The sequence below is a fragment of the Battus philenor genome, unplaced genomic scaffold, assembly GCF_028537555.1.
Source record: "Battus philenor isolate CCGP_79_NKW_IND1 unplaced genomic scaffold, ilBatPhil1.0.hap1 SCAF_1, whole genome shotgun sequence".
Lineage (NCBI taxonomy): Eukaryota > Metazoa > Arthropoda > Insecta > Lepidoptera > Papilionidae > Battus > Battus philenor.
This window is the reverse complement of record NW_027181661.1, coordinates 9,791,845-9,808,455: the sequence shown is the minus strand read 5'-3', so window position 1 is coordinate 9,808,455 and position 16,611 is coordinate 9,791,845. Positions and strand designations below refer to the sequence as shown.

The 16,611-nt window shown below is 31.9% G+C and overlaps 1 protein-coding gene across 1 annotated transcript in view; it reads left to right on the top strand.

The window, feature by feature from the left end:
• Positions 1 to 16,611, top strand: part of Fkbp14 (peptidyl-prolyl cis-trans isomerase Fkb14) — a 36,386-nt gene that overhangs the window by 12,879 nt on the left and 6,896 nt on the right. The window lies entirely within an intron of this gene.

The following is a 16,611-nucleotide window of genomic DNA, read 5'->3' as shown; positions in this document are numbered from 1 at the left end:
TACATAATGTTATAATAAAGGTCTGTCTCTCAAATGTTTTTGATAAAGGAAAGTTTATTAAAGAGATTTACAAATGCTTATATCGATTAAATGTACATACTTTGTTTGTCCATCTATGTTTAAACGAATGTAAGTATATCCAAGCTAAGTCAATAAAATAAAATTATAGGTTGCGGGAAGAAACGGAGGCCCAGGTGATACATAGCGGCCAAATTTTATAGCCCGGGTGAGGTTTCCTGCCGTTTAATATTTAATACTGAAAAAATATCGCTTTCCATCGCAATCTCGAACCGAAACTTGTTTATTGCAGTACCCGTTTGCGATGCTCTATGTATCTATAAGATTAAAGACATCCGCCTTAAGAACAAGATTTGAAATAGACATCAGGCGCGGAATGTTAGCTTAACTAATATTTTATAACTTCAAATACTAATGTTACACAATCAGCCCGTCCATTGGAAGATGATTCAATACAAGCGCTATTTAGTTGATGTTCAACGCAATCCTATCGATAAAGCTTTGTTGCTAAAGTAAACTAAACATCTCAATAACTAAAACATCTTCAAAGTCTTTACAATCAATATTAGTATAAATTCTTTGTTACTATATTTGCCCTAAATTTTTCTATTTAAATGAATATCATAAATAAATTTGATCATGGCAGCGTAAGCCAAAGAATTTACAACACAAACTTTACTTAGACGTTGTTTAAAAAAACTAGTTAAACTTCACTCTTTGTCCCATAGGAGTCTATCTCTAATTAACATTGCGATGAAAGTTGCGCGGAACCTCAAAATACAGACTGTTGTTTTATTTTATCGATTAGGTATTTTAGTTTGTTTAGTTTTTGTGACGCGGCTGTTGATTTTGAGCAAAAAAGCGAGATAGGCTATTGGGAGCGTCTCGCTCACGGCCGCTGCCCTCAAGAACTTGCGAGAAACAGTCGTAAACCGTATCGTGCGCCTCAGCTCTACTAACAGATTGCACCAAAACTGGATCAGCCACTTTAAAGATTTCAAAGAAAATATCTATTGATGATTCATGTTTCTTTTAGTTCACGGACCACTCTGTTTCCGCTAATTCATTTCGATGAAGCTGTAACAGCACGTGAGCCTATCAGCGTCGACTTTAACAGAAAGAGAGCACGTGTCTCTCTTTTTATATTTATTTGAAATCTTCATTAAACAACTTATTGCTTTTAACCAGTCCTATCGGAAATCTAAGGAGGAGGCTTACGTCAAGAAATGTTATGTGTCGACTCATGGCTGAAATTATGATGATGATGTTTGAACTAATATCCTAGCTGTAAACCCACTATTGAGGATGAAATATTGTAAAATACATTCCAAATATTCCTACTAAACTTCCAAAGTTTGTAAGCCAATGTTGTAAGTATATGTGTAAATCTCTTATATATATATTATGCCACATATTTCACAATTTTTTCTATTTTTTATGTAATCCATCACCGTCTTTATATACTGGGTCACATTTTGTGTTAAAGAAATTAACAACATGCTTTTTTCTGCTGCGACTGCTATTTTAATATAACAAACAATGAAACTATTATTTATTCTTTCGCTTTTCTTAGCATCCTCGAAAAGTCAAGGCGTTATTGCAATAAACATTTAAATAAATATTTATAAATAGACTACTGCCTGGTTCGAACCAGACAAGAAACTTGATAGTTACTACTTTAACGCTAACTTAACAATTCTGTTATAAATCGTCTATTTGTTTCGTGAAAATCAACGTGATAACCTCAGATTTTTTTATCTCCTATATAATGTTTATAATAATAATTAATGATCAATCATACACTAATATAATCTTTGTATTGTACAAATACTGATAAGTTTTGTTATTTCTTGTTACGCGTTCCAGTGAGTCTGTATATCCGTTCAGACCGTTACCACCCGGCGTACCGGTAACGATGCGGTCTTCTCCCGCATCTCTCTGAAATATTAAACACGTGCCATCCAAGAAGTTGAATCGACAGAATTAAAACTTACCGAGCTCCTTCATATTTCACCTAGTTACAATGTTTTCTCATTGCTTAAGCCATTTAGGGAGGCTCCAAATTAATGAAATCGCTGAAATGGTTCCTCTTCCAGAGGAATAAAGCGAACTCTTTATAATTAACAAAAGTGCGCTCTGAGGTACTGTGGCTAAATATTACAAGAGAAATACAGAAGCTTTTAGATTTGCTTTCCTAAACAAGCGATAAGCGTTTATATATACGTTTGTATTTTTTATTTTATTACAATATATATGCATGTATATGTGTGTGTGTGTGTTTATCATAAACAAACTATAATTTAATAGTGTCAATAACATTTAAAGCTTATTATATATTACTTTTTCACATATATCATTACATTATATACTTAATTATTATAACTATCAAGGAGTGAAATAATAACGAGGAATAATAAATAAATAAGCTTTTATAAAGCATAATGGATACATATTTATAGTTTTCGAAAAGCTAAGGTTATTGTAACAGTTGAATTGTGTCGAAGAATTTCAATGTGTAAAATTTCAGTAAAAATCACAGTGTCACTGTAATATAAAGGCAAAACCATAGTGATCGCGTTGTAAGTGTGTACGCGGTCGAGCGTGAATTGTCCGTGGACAGATGTGCCCAACTTCACCCTCTGAATAATACACGAACAACGTTCGAAGCAGCGGTCTTTGGCTGTTTTATTGCAGACAATTGGCTTCACTACACCGAGCTATTTTATGTAATGCTGGCGCCGCACGAGTTTTGAAACTTATTCAGCCTACGTTCGTAGGTCTACACGAGTACTTAACGCATTTCCGAGGCGAGCAGCCTGCGTTAATAATTAAGAACTCTTTTACACGCGACGCCTGAGAAAAGCGCTCCACTGATCGCTCTCAAGACGCCAGAGCGCCGCTATAGCTCACTCAGCCACCGCCAGCTGCGTCTTACAAAACCGCATTATCCACACCCGAGCGCAATCCGCTGCTTAACCACGTAAGCGAGCGACCCTATGCCTGCTCAAAGACAAATTAGCCTCCTTATTCAATCATTTCTGCATAACCAGTATATAAATAAATCCTTATACATTATATACCACTGAAGCTGCCTTGAAGAGTTTGCCATAATCATTTTGCTGCATAAATCTGCTTATAAAAAGAGCGTATAAAGTTTTATTTCGTTTATTTATAATCTATTTATTATTTATTCTATCGAACTAACACAGATATTAATGTAAGTTAATATGAGTATATCTCGGAAATTCTAGACCTTTTACTCGTTAAAGTTATTAAAAAAAGACTCCAATAATATATTTACCAAATATAATTGCTTATAATACATCCCAGGCAACGCTTTATTTAAACAAACACATATTGTATAAACAGGTAAATATGAGTGTGGGGGTTGTGCGGTGATCATTTTTTTTCGGTATACGCATTTCCCTACTAAGTTAACTTAAGCCTCTCTTGACAAATGTTCAAGATGAACGGTTATTTTCACAATGTTCCCATTCTTGTTTGTTTTTATTTTGTAGAAGTATAAGCCCGTATGTGTCGGATTCAAGAAAGATAAACTGATACGCTACGATGGTGGAGTAGCAATGTAATGTGAGCCTTGGTTGATTTTATACAGCCAGGCTTACATCTCACCTCAGGAACACGATATTTTATTACGAGTAAAGGTTCTTATATTGGCGTCTATATTGGCTACATCTATATTAATTTTGGGGTTGGGATAGAGAGTTAAAAAATATTTTATATTTCCATCATCAGAATAAACTGAAGTAAGACATCTTGATTAATTTCTCGTTCTTATGACGAAGAGACGTGTACTTTTATTCTGAATAAGGGACGCGATTTGTAACTATTATATACTTACTTACTAGAGTTTAGAAAAGTGTAACCTCCTACCATCCCCTCGGGATCGTTATAATGTAGATTTCATCTGCCTGGTAATTACGTATGTATGTAAATATAGTACATCCAGTTTACTTCACAGCGCGTCGCTTAGTGTAAACTAACCGTTTGACTACTCGAGTAGGATCTACGATTACGGGAGCGCTAACTACCCTATATTTATAGACGGCTAACTAGAATCACACACCATTAGTGTTAATTAACTCGTCGCTTTTATTTACAAGGAGCAAAACTTAAATGAGAGGAAGTAAAAAATTCGTACTGCACTTAATATTACTAATATTATATAATGAAGTCAGTTTTCAATGACTATTTAATATAAAGTTTCAAACGGAATAACATTGGAAATAAATAAAGCGTACAGATTTCAAAAATGCACTTAATTTATATGTAGATATATAAAGTGCATTTTACATACTACATATTATGTAAACTCATTCGATCGAAATCACATTAAAAGAGGAAGAGAACAATGATCTTATTTTAAGAAATTTATTATTTCTTAACGTTCCGTGATCAAGATAATTCAATACTATTATTTATAAGTTTTTTTTACAGTTTATTAATACAAATAAAAAATATATTAACACCAACATTATTTTTTTAACAAAGGAACATGTACATAATATTAAAATATAACATATTATTGAGACCAAATCCATCCTGGAATTTATTTAAGTTAAACGACAAATTAATTTTTCTCTAGACGTGCCTGCTTGACTATGAAAGTCATTATTATGTGCTTGCCTGGTATGAAAAATAAAATTCTGCGATACGAAAGCATGACTGCAATAGATTCAATTAAAAACAGCACGAACTATTTAGATGGAATAGCTATGCTGTATTACCCGTGCGTCCGTTCCTTTGCTCGTTTGATCGATTGCTCACCCTTCTGTCCAATAAATATTATATAAACTTGTGAGCAATTTATCCATCTCACTTAGTTACGATAAAATGATATATTGATACATGTGGCAAATGCTCATATGTTTCATTTACGTAAATAAAGTAAAATTTTTGTGTATTTTAATTAACGATTTTTTTATACATTTAGTTACATTTATTTAACTGCATACGTTAGTTAATATGTAAACTAAATACAATACATACACATTCATAGCTATGAAAGTTTGATGACACGCAATATTATCTTTTTTCTTTAAATATAGTAATTTTTTTTATAAAATTATTGTTTTCTATAAGAATTTCATTGTTTTATTTTACTTCATACATCAGTTTTCAAGATTCATGAGGTTTATTTTTCGTATTTTACCGGGCGTGTAATACAACGACAACCTCAGACTAAGGTACTTCGCAACGTCCAGTCTGCACGTTATCGAGTGTCTTTGAAAGTCTTTGTGATATTCCTCTTCCTAATACAGTTATAGACTAAAAGCGGACGCTATAAGACGAAACTGTCCGGCGGAGGAGACGTTTGAGAAATTCTCCAATACATGACAAAATAATAGTCTTAGAAAAAGTTTATAGCTTATAGATTATTGTTTGGAAAATGGTAGAAAGGTTTTAATATTTTAATACTTCAAATAAAGACTGAAAATGAACAAAATTTAATATATAAAGTTCATGAAAGCTTCAAAATACAGAAACATAACTAGTTACCTATTTTATAAATATTTATTACCTTACCATTCTTCCTTCACCACATATACCATATAGCTTTGTTACAACTCTGAAAAATTCAGACAGAAAACAATCTAAATTTTATGAAGATCTGCTTGTTTCACGGTTATTTCATAACGCCGCAGAACTTACCTATTCAAAGTTTGTCTCAAAGCGAGGCATACTTCAAATTTAGTTTTTTATCTGTATATTTGATTTAAAGTCTGAGCGGTGGCGACAAAACAAAACCATTAAACCTTGATATAATAACTACTCTCGGCATACTCGCCTTCCGGAACAAAGGTTAGATAATGGCCAACATATTCAACTAAAGCACTATCGATGATTATTCTTCGTCGTTATATGCCACTCGGCTGGGCTACCATAACGCTTTCACAAATCCGTAAATAAGCCAGTACAGGTAGCCTGCTCAGAGTATCTTTTCTTCTTGGTCAAATATCTTTACTGCTGAAGGTCTTGCCTCTGAAGGAAAGCCTTGGTCGAGGATTCATTGTAATGCCTCCACAGTTCTCTATAACCTGGTTTTCCAGGTGTCAACTGTGGAAAACCAGGACTCACAATAACGGAAACACTCGGTTTTCTGAGTGCTTCCGTTATTGTGAGTTCGCCCAACGGGATGGTAATCGCCCTCTTGGTCTCTTTCCCTCTACATTTTTTACGACAACCAGCTTATCGAGATTCTCAGGTTGCCTTTGAGAACGGTGGCCTAAGTGGTCTAGATCCGCTTGTAGCAAATGATGGAGAGCCTGGTTTTTATACGGAGTTGATCGAGAACAGATTTGTTAGTCCTCCTGGCAGTCCAAACTTTGCATAGCATCCTTGGCCGGCACCAAATTTTAAAAGCGTTGATCTTCCTTCGGTGTACCGTGATTGCTCAGGATTCAGATGCGTATAAAAAAATTGGAATTATCAGAATTTTACTATTCTCATTTTTGTTTCGAATCTCCTTGTCGCTCCTTCTCTGATCGCTGATTATTGACTCCAGATATACAATTTCCCTTCATAGTCTATCCCTGTGTTTGCTGTGATCTATGAGTGCTGGCCTCATCTATCTATACTTTGATAATCGCCCTATTGATTGATATGGCGATTATCTCACTCTCATGTTCCACCTTCTTTCTCTCCTTCCAAAGGCAGCATCAACTGCACCAAGTCTGCCGTCCAGAAGCCAATGATGCAGAGATAACGTTCTCTCTCGACTACAACCTTTTCTCTGTACTCTACGGTATAACTAGCTCCAACATCAACTGGAGTTACAATGCCTTAGCGCTTCTTCGCATAATAAAACTTCACCTCCGCCGCAGTACAGACGCAGACGCGATCATGGTCATCATCATCAGCTGATAGACGCCCTCTGCAGGGCATTATTTATTAAAACAGAGAAAAGACAAGTTCGTTAACCAGTAAAAGTAGTTTGGTAAATATTAATGTAAAATCGATTAGATTTTAATTTACAAACAGTTCGCTGAGCTTAAAATAAATTTATACATGCTTAAAATATAATATACAAATTGCTATAAGCTGTCTATATGCATAGGTTAAGAATTTAATTTTGGTTGATATTCTCACTTAACAGTCCTTTTTAATGTACTTAGCGATTTAAATGTATAATTAAAAAATATATATATAATAGAGAAGCTTCGTCCTTTTCGTTCGCTGAGCCGTAAAATACATCAACAATAAATGTTAAATTTGAAACATCGTGCGAATTTGTTGGTGGACATCTGGTTTCTCAACTAACAACTTTATTAAAAATTCAATGAGACGTTATCGTGACAGTCTTTGTTCCTGTAGATAATACAACGACGAAGTAAGCTCAAACTATAACTGATTTATTCATTCATTATACTCTTTTCAAATAAAGATAGTTTAAAATTAAGAACATACGTCGGCATGAATTTACTATATATTAACAAACAACAGTACTTAAAATTCGATACATATTTAACGCTAGTATAATGATTGCCCACGGCTAAAATTCAAATAACATTCGCAAAGCACAGTGACGTGTACGGACACTTTATAAAATAGCTTAAAATCTAAATTAGATATAAATATAAAATCTTGTACGTCTACATCCGACGTATATTTTTCCTAGTGATTTTTTTTAACACCATACTGCATAATTTATTTCCTTTACATTAAATAAGCTTCAGAATTAAAGTTAAGAAGGTGAATATTATTCCCAGACTTCTCCTTACAGTTGTAACGTTAATACTATGGAACTGTTTTCTTATTTAATGCCATAAATATACATAAAGCTAATATGTAACTGTCTGGTTTTAGAAATAGAGATACATTGATTTATTTATATTCATGCAATAAACTGCTTTCAAGGCATTAAAGTATTATCCTCCACAATCCATTAAAACAATCGCCACTAACGTATTAATACCTACATATATAGTGTAAAGCATTTAATTAATAGTACATTCGGATGGTGTGCGCGTGAATAGATACGTATTCCATTAGGCAATGACTACTAAATGTTTATCAATCTCACTAACAGATTATCTATATTTTTACTGTATAATTTATGAAACTGACAACTTTGCCGAGAAAATTAACACTGAACTTTTCTGGCTAACCTTAAAGTTGATCGGTGCAACAGACACGCTGGCGAGATGAAATATAATAATAATAGATTTCTTCTCCTTTATACAGAAAATATTTGGCGAATGTATATTTATTTTAACTGCGCAAACATTCCTGTATAAATATTGATATCCTTAATGTTTTATACATTTATATTTTCTTGCTTCATTTTTTAGTAAACTTTTATATATTTCAAATTTATTAGAATATATATATAATCCATTTACAATATTATATCTTTCGTACAATTGACTGTATTTATTGATATTTAATAATTTTTTGTCACTAACTGATTCGGGGTGTGGGTCATGAGAATGTCATGGGTCTGAAATCTAGCTAAGTTTGTATATAAAATGATATTACCTTTCTCTGCTATAAATTTATAACTAATATCGACGAGAAGAGCTTTTAATACTTCTATTCAACTATTGAGGGTTCTATCAACAAAACAGATTAGCACAAGACATATTACATGGCTTTTATTCACATATATTCTAAATAATAATCATAATATATCGATTTGCTTACTCAGTACTCGTTGTAGTGAGTCTTTTTTTATATTTGTAACATTACAAAAATTAAGCTCTAGATGTTACGATACTTAAATTCACGGCTAGGCAAAACCTTAACTTATTCAATATTGTTTTTACCAACGCATTATCAGAAAAATAAGTGTAAGGCGTATCTCAAACTCATAAAATAGAACGTAGTAAATTTCGTTTCTGTCACTAAAGCCACATTTTGTGTCTTGGGCGAAATTTGCAGCCGGCGGCTGCTACACTCCTTGTCAACAATATCAACAGATTGATATTTATTGCGGTACGGTAAATACAGCACGATTATGATGTTGATTTAATGATCCTTTTTGGCACCGCATTCTTAATTTCCATTATTATTGTCTAGCTCCAGTTCCAGTATTTTTAAAATAACAACGTATTGATTTAAAACTATAGGTACAATACTCTAAAGTAGTGATAAGAAACGCTATTACTAACGTATGAGGAGATAATTGTTTTTATCTATTAGATCCCTGACCTCATGTTGTCAAAAAGCGAAGTAAACCTGAAATTGCTGTTTGACATTACGGATATTTAATTTCAGGCGCAATAACGTATACCATCCACATTTGCATTGTATTGCGTAGTTTATTTGAATAATCAGACTATATATAATTAAGTAATTGTATTTATAACCATAATGTGAGCCGAGTCTGTGACAACCACAGCTAGTCACAGACACGATGGGTCTTGTTCTTCCCGCATCCAGCGAATTCCCACGACCCTGACTATGTCGTCGGATCACCTAGCGGGAGCCTACTCACAACCACGAGCGGTGTGCTCCTTCCACTGTGTTTTTATTGTTAATTGGATTTTAATATATTTCGATATCTTGGGAATATCAAATCCATGCACACATAACATCTAAAGTTGCGATGGAGCATTCTCGGCGTTATATGTTCCTCGCGGTATACTTCTATAAATTGTTTTTTATTAATTGTTCTAAGAGTGACAAAAAACTTCTTTTTTGTTATTTTGTTGTTGTGCATTTTAAAAAATGTCGAAAACCATTATGTAAATTTATTCAAATAAATATGATAAATGCGAGAAAATGAACAAAGCGGTTGTAAGAATATGAATTTATCCTTTATAAACTATCTATAAACATTACTAAACATATCTGGATAAAATGATCTTTGCATGTAGGTCAAAAGAAAGCGCTTTTTCAATCAAATTTACAAAGTCATTGGTATCTTTTGATATTATAACGCAAACATAGCTTTAAGTAAATTTCTTCACATTGTAGCGAATGAAATATTTTACAGAGCGTAGACGGCTTAAATTTCTAAAAGTGCTCGTTCATTCGGAATTTATTGCCACAAACTGATCCCGGTGCCAAAAAAATGTTAAAATTTGTTCTAGTTTCACCTTTCTGCATAGCAACCAAATGCAGTAGTGGTTACTTTTTAATGCCTTGATATACAGAATTTCCAAAAGCGTGCACGAAAAGTTGGGACGATTTGTGTGGGGAATATTATTTAACAGGCAAATATCTATTTTAAAATAACGAATGTGTACAGTATTTAAGAAGTGGAAAGTAACATAAAACAGAAAAAGTGGACTTTATGTTTTTGAGATGTGACGAAGTCTGTCTGATATTTTATTAAGTAAGGTGGGAAGCGCGGGGGCATAGGTGGGGGTGTGAAAAATTCAACGCTACCAGCCGCGCTCCGCTGCCCTCGCACAGAACGTGACGCTGGTTTTATAAAAATAGTTATTTATGACTCTTGGGTCTCTAGGCCATTTAACTTAAGCTGGTCCATTTTAACTATTAACGAAGAGTAAGATTTCTACACGTAAACCATAATTTAAATTGTATTTTATGGGCATTACATCCAAAACATACTAATGTACATTTATAAAATGAAAACCTGTGGGGCACGAGGTATTTTGGGAAGCACTCGACACTTAAAAATTTCAACTTTTAAAATCCATCAATAAAGTATCAAATAAGTATATATTTTTATAGAAGCTTTTAAGGGAACGAATCTATTACTCAGTTGCTGTAAATTATTGTATGGTACACTCTATCTATAATCATTGGATTCAGAAATAATGAATAATATAATCATAATATTGTTACTTCATATTAAAATTAATTATTGTTTCATGCAAACTTTGTCACACCAAAAATCATTGGCCTGTTGCATTCTTATAGAGAATTATATTAGATATTATAAGATAAAATAAAGATACATTTTTCTAAGTGCTGATCACTTACACACCTTCATACATGCAGACATGAAAATGTGTAAAAGCTGTTACTGACGAACGAGCTATACATTCATAAATTGAAAGCTTTTATACCTATAATCAACCACCCCATATAATGTAAACGAGAAATAATATTGGTCGCATTATGAAAACAAAGCAACCTTTTTCATTTATATCAAACTTTCTCATGTATATTGTCACAATTCATTACAATTTTTTTTAATTTAAATTTATTTACCAGGCGAACTCGAAAGTACATAAGATTTGTTTTAGTACATATTGATAAACTAAGGAATCCATATGTTAACTTGTTAAAGCGTATGTCAGCTGCTTAACTTTCGTTTATTTATGTAATAATACATGCGAAAGAAATTTACGGTAAAAATGAACTTAATATATTAGTATTTTAAATACTGTGTTGTTGTGAAATGTTTAAGAGAGTTAAGAAAAATCATTATGTAATGATACGTATCAAATAATTAAAATTTAATTATTTTTTAATTCCAATGTAAAAGAACTTTTATATTAAAAGTTCTTTTTGTACAACAAAGTTCTTTGTTAATACCAGCCAACGAGCCGGCAAGGTGCAAACAAAAATTAATTAGCCCGTCTGTGGTTAGGAAGTGTTTTACTCTTGTTCTTCATACTGTTATAAAGAGGTAATGAATTCTTGCGATGTAGTTTAAAAAAAAAAACAACACTGATTACAAAAATTAAAGATGCATAAACTCATTAAAATATATTTCTTAAAGAAAATTTTGTTGCAGCCGCTAAAAAGTAAAGTTATAAAGAGCGGACATTAGCTTATGAAGTAATAATATGATTTTCGTCAACGACCACCTAATAGTGGAAAACAAAATTCTCTTAAATAGGACCATATTGCATGCGAAGGAGTGAAGATTCTCCTTCGTTTGGGTTAAGATCTGTAAAAGTTCAATAAGAAACAGCTCATCATAACCAGTGCTATAAATAAATACAAACAAGATTTTTTTATAGATGATCACAATATTTGGTCAAAATCTCTTTGGAACAGTTTGAGAATCATACTGCCTGATTTTAACGTATTGATTTCTGACACTCGATTTTTTTTGTTGATTGTTAATACATTTTTATAAACAAACCTATCTACTACTCTATCAACCTTAAGTCGCTATTTGCTCGTCATCACAATTTTGTCAATAATTATTGGTGATGCCCACGCTTGTATTTCCATTGACTTTGTTTTACAAATACAGCTCATCACTTCTAAGGCTGAATTGTCGGCTTTTTAATTGCAAATAGCGCTAATTAACTTTTACCAGAACGTGCGAGTGCTGTGGACGATAACATCCACCTTGCAGGTAGTACCTGGCAGGTATCAGAGGAAACCTCTTCAGATGGTTTTCCCCGTATATCTATTATAGATGTCAAACTATTGTTCTTAACGGTTACTTATCTAGAGCAACACTCGTACACCTGGAGTCCCTCAAGGGTCGTTGCTCGCCCTATTAATATTCACAATATTTATCAATAACATCCGAATGCTTTACGCGCTCAAAAATAATATTGTACGCAGATGACATGAAAATACTGCACCGCATCTCAACTGAGGTTGATGCCATTGCTCTCTAATCCTATCTCACCCGATTCTCCTGTTATTGCGTAATAAACAAAGAATTAAATGCATCGATATATTACATATGCTCCTTATCTCGCAAACCATCTCCATTAAACTTCACATATACACTAAATGATTGCATAAAAGATTTGGACATATCATTTGACTCTAAGCTTCTTTTTAATAATAATAATAATATATTTGTAATATCTCCAACATTGTAAAAAAAGCTTCTCAAGCATTAGGATTTGTAATGAGATTATCTTTTCAATTTGAAAGCATAAAAGCCATCTAAATTCTGTATTGTTCTTTCGTCTGGAGTCATCTCGAATAATGCTCAGAAGTGTGAATCCCCACTTCAATTTTTATATCGATAGGCTTGAAAATATCCTGAAGAAATTCCTGAGATTCATTCAATGTTGCTTAAAAACATACCTTGCTAATTATTTAAGTCTCTGCAAAGAAGATCACTTACTACCCTTCAGGATTGTAAGCGCATTGCTGATCTAGCCTATGTTTTTTCTTTAGCGAACAATACGATCGATTTTCCCGAACTTCTGAGAGGATTGGAGATTCGCGCAAATACCAAGCTCGTGATAAAACCCAACTTGATAACTATTCTCCGTGTAAACTCAAATTATCGTAGCAATGAATTTCTTACAAGAGACAACAACCGGTCCAGCATTATAATGCATCACATGGACTTAGACTTTTTTGCATAAATGTTTCTAGCAAGACTCTAAAAGATTATGAATGACGCATTCTTCTTTTGCGTTGTATGGTGTATATATTTTATTAATTACGTATTTATTGTTAGATACATTCATTTGGTTCATGTAATCCAAAAAAAATTTTTCATGTTAATACACATTTTAGGCGTAATATTATGTACATTACCAATTTGTAACGTTTTAACTTTAGAACGAACAGCTTTTATAAATAAGATCTTGTAATTGGCTTTCTACTACTATTTTTAATAAGCAAATACGTGTTGACTGTAAGTTTTTTGTAATTAATAAATTAAAATAACATTTTAATAATTATAAAACTGTTAGTAATGTTGTGAAAAGTTAGGTAATAATTAAAGAACCCTTTTTACTTTATCTTTTAAGCTCTCCAAAAAATTACAAACATTATTATTTAGGGTAACATTTATAAAGTACTGTATTAAGTGTGTATAAAGTATAGGTTAAAAAATTATCAGCGAATATGTAAAGAAATAGTATTAAAAACAAAAAATTATTTACGTCTCAAAACTTTATTTTCTCAACCAACTTAAATTAAATTTTGTGAAACATGTATTAACAATGTTGCACAGCATCTCCCCCATGTCTTCTCTTAACGGACAATTTTTGACAAACTCTCCGCGTTGCGCACATAGGCCATAAAAGTTTTATTATCACAAGTTCTTTTCTACCTCAAGGAGTTCTACTTGAAAATTATTTTGTTAGATAAGGACTGCAGTTTCATATTTAACTCTTTATTCTGATAAATTTGAATTATACATGCACATTAATATGAAAGCTTGTTTTCCTGTGAAAATTTAACTATTATCTTACAAATGAGAGAAAGAACAAAATTGTGTTTAAATATTTAAGTTTCAATATTTTAACGCGCCTTTAAATTATCTATATGTATATATATGTAAATATATTGAATCAATTTCAATTTTTGTTGAATGAGTCGACAAAGCTTTAAAATATTTGTATGTACACATTGCTGAAAACTTACCGCTGAACACATTTTAATAAAAAAGCAGCGAGTTTAAGTTTGAAATTACATTTTTGTTATAAGCATTATCAAGACGATCCAATCATGTCACTATTGTGTTCCGCAGGAGTCAATTATCGGGTAAAATGTGCTGGCGCGACCGTTATGGTGCGCCATTAATATCGCGACACCACTAAAACCTAATTTATAGTCTGATATACACTTGTTATATCGTTTTATTTATCAAACCTTTATACTTTACAATAAAACCGTATTAAGACTAACTACATGAAGTACACTATCATATTTGTTAATATAGCTTTTGACCGCTTAGACCAATCTAAACAATTATGTTGATAAAAATTTCTAGCGCTAAATTGTTTCATAGCTAGGTTACCAGCGTATGAGAGAGGTGATAGTTCACAAACAGCGGTTTTCACTTTACTTTTGTCGAACTACTTTTATCGTACGCACTTTCAAATAGTGGACGCATATCTAAAATTACGACGTCCCACGCCTAAGTAGGTTAAATTACAGTAGATTGTGGCACTTGCGACAAACTAATTCAACTGTGATAATTTTCAGGCTTGTAGTACAAGTTACACATGAATATATTATTCACTCAGTTATTAAATGTAAAATGTAACCGTGTCTATTAAATTTTTGTCGGAAAAGAAACATAAGATAAATATGAAAAACTTACTTTGCACCAAGAGTTAAAGTAAGTTTGTGAGTAAATATATGATGTTCTTGGTTTGCTTTCAAATATAAATAGCTCTCTACGAACGAATACTTACTATATCAACAATACTGAGGTAGGTATCCAGTGTACTCATGACCGCGCGTAATAATTACTTTTCGCTTATTAAATTGTTTTTGGACCAGTATCAGTATATATATATACATATATATATTAATGAATAATGTATATCATCAGTATGAAGCGACTTATATGTCGGGAATATGTACATTATAGCTTGTAGTGAAATATGTAGGCCACAAGTTAAATCCCAACAATTTTAATATTTGTACGAATTTTTAACTTAATTTCTATTACAAATGAAAAGTCATTCGTGTGGTCTATGGAGCCTTAGAATTATAAACCAAGAAGATTTGTAACGTCCATCGATCTCTTTTATAGATAAATCTGTCCATAAGAGGAAACAAATAAATGCCGATGAAAATGTATGACAATAATTTAACCGGTAATGGTAATACGATATGTTATCACGCTGTACCATTGCTTTGGCAGTTTAAAATACATATAAAATGTTGTTAAAGTTAAAATAAAATTCCTTTATTCGATATTAGAACTTTTAACAGAACGCTTACGTTAACATATTATTGTTTTATGAATTTTTATTATATTTTATTTTTGACTCTACTATAAAACTCAGTCTCTGAAATTAGACTTTGATATCCCTGCATTTCATTGACAACATTTCATTGACAAATATCCAGTTAAAGAAAGTATAGTGCATAGTATAAGATAGAAATTATATTCTATAAGATAGATTAAAAAATTAATTTTTAATAATTTTTTTTTATTTAAAAATAAAGATATATAAATCATAATACTTCCACAAGTAGTGTATAAACGTTGCACACAACTTTAGAACACATGTAGGCTGAGACGCGTACTTTGTTATAGAAATTTCTTGTTTGAAACTTTAACAGATAAAACTTAAGTACGTAAGATTTTATATTTACATCCGCGTTGATAGAAAAGTACAATTTAAAATTTTCTATTCATTGCCTAACGTTATCTAAACAAAACTTCAAGTTATATAAATAATAAATTGTACAAAGTATTTTTCTTGAGTTCCTTCCCTTCACGGTAATAACTCGAGTAGTGAGATGACTAAGTGATGTTTTTATATTCAAAACTGTCCATTATTTGATGATTTATTTATAATTTTTTTCTTTTTTATTTTTATTTGCATAACTATTCTTAGAAGGACTTCCTTTACGCAGGTTATCGTTACGATTATGTTTGGAGTCATTAAACCAGTTATAAATGTCTATCTCACCAGCTTCATCATCAAAAGCTAATCAAAGACTATCTTGATTTTGTTGTTAATTGAGATCGTTAAGAAAATCATAAAAATAATACAATGAAAATTTTCACGTGTTAAATGCATATTGACGTTGAATCGTAATAAAACATATAAAAAAGGAAAATTATAAATAATAATGTATATTTTTATGCTATCGACCTTTCTCTGTGCAAAACATATATTTTAGCTTAAATATTAAAAGAATTCTTGACATTTAATGAACGTCTAATTAAATTATAGTAATCAGTAATAAACCTTTTTTCGTGTTTCATGTACTTTAATTTAACCAATTTTTATGTAAACAATTAAAGAAGTAACGAAT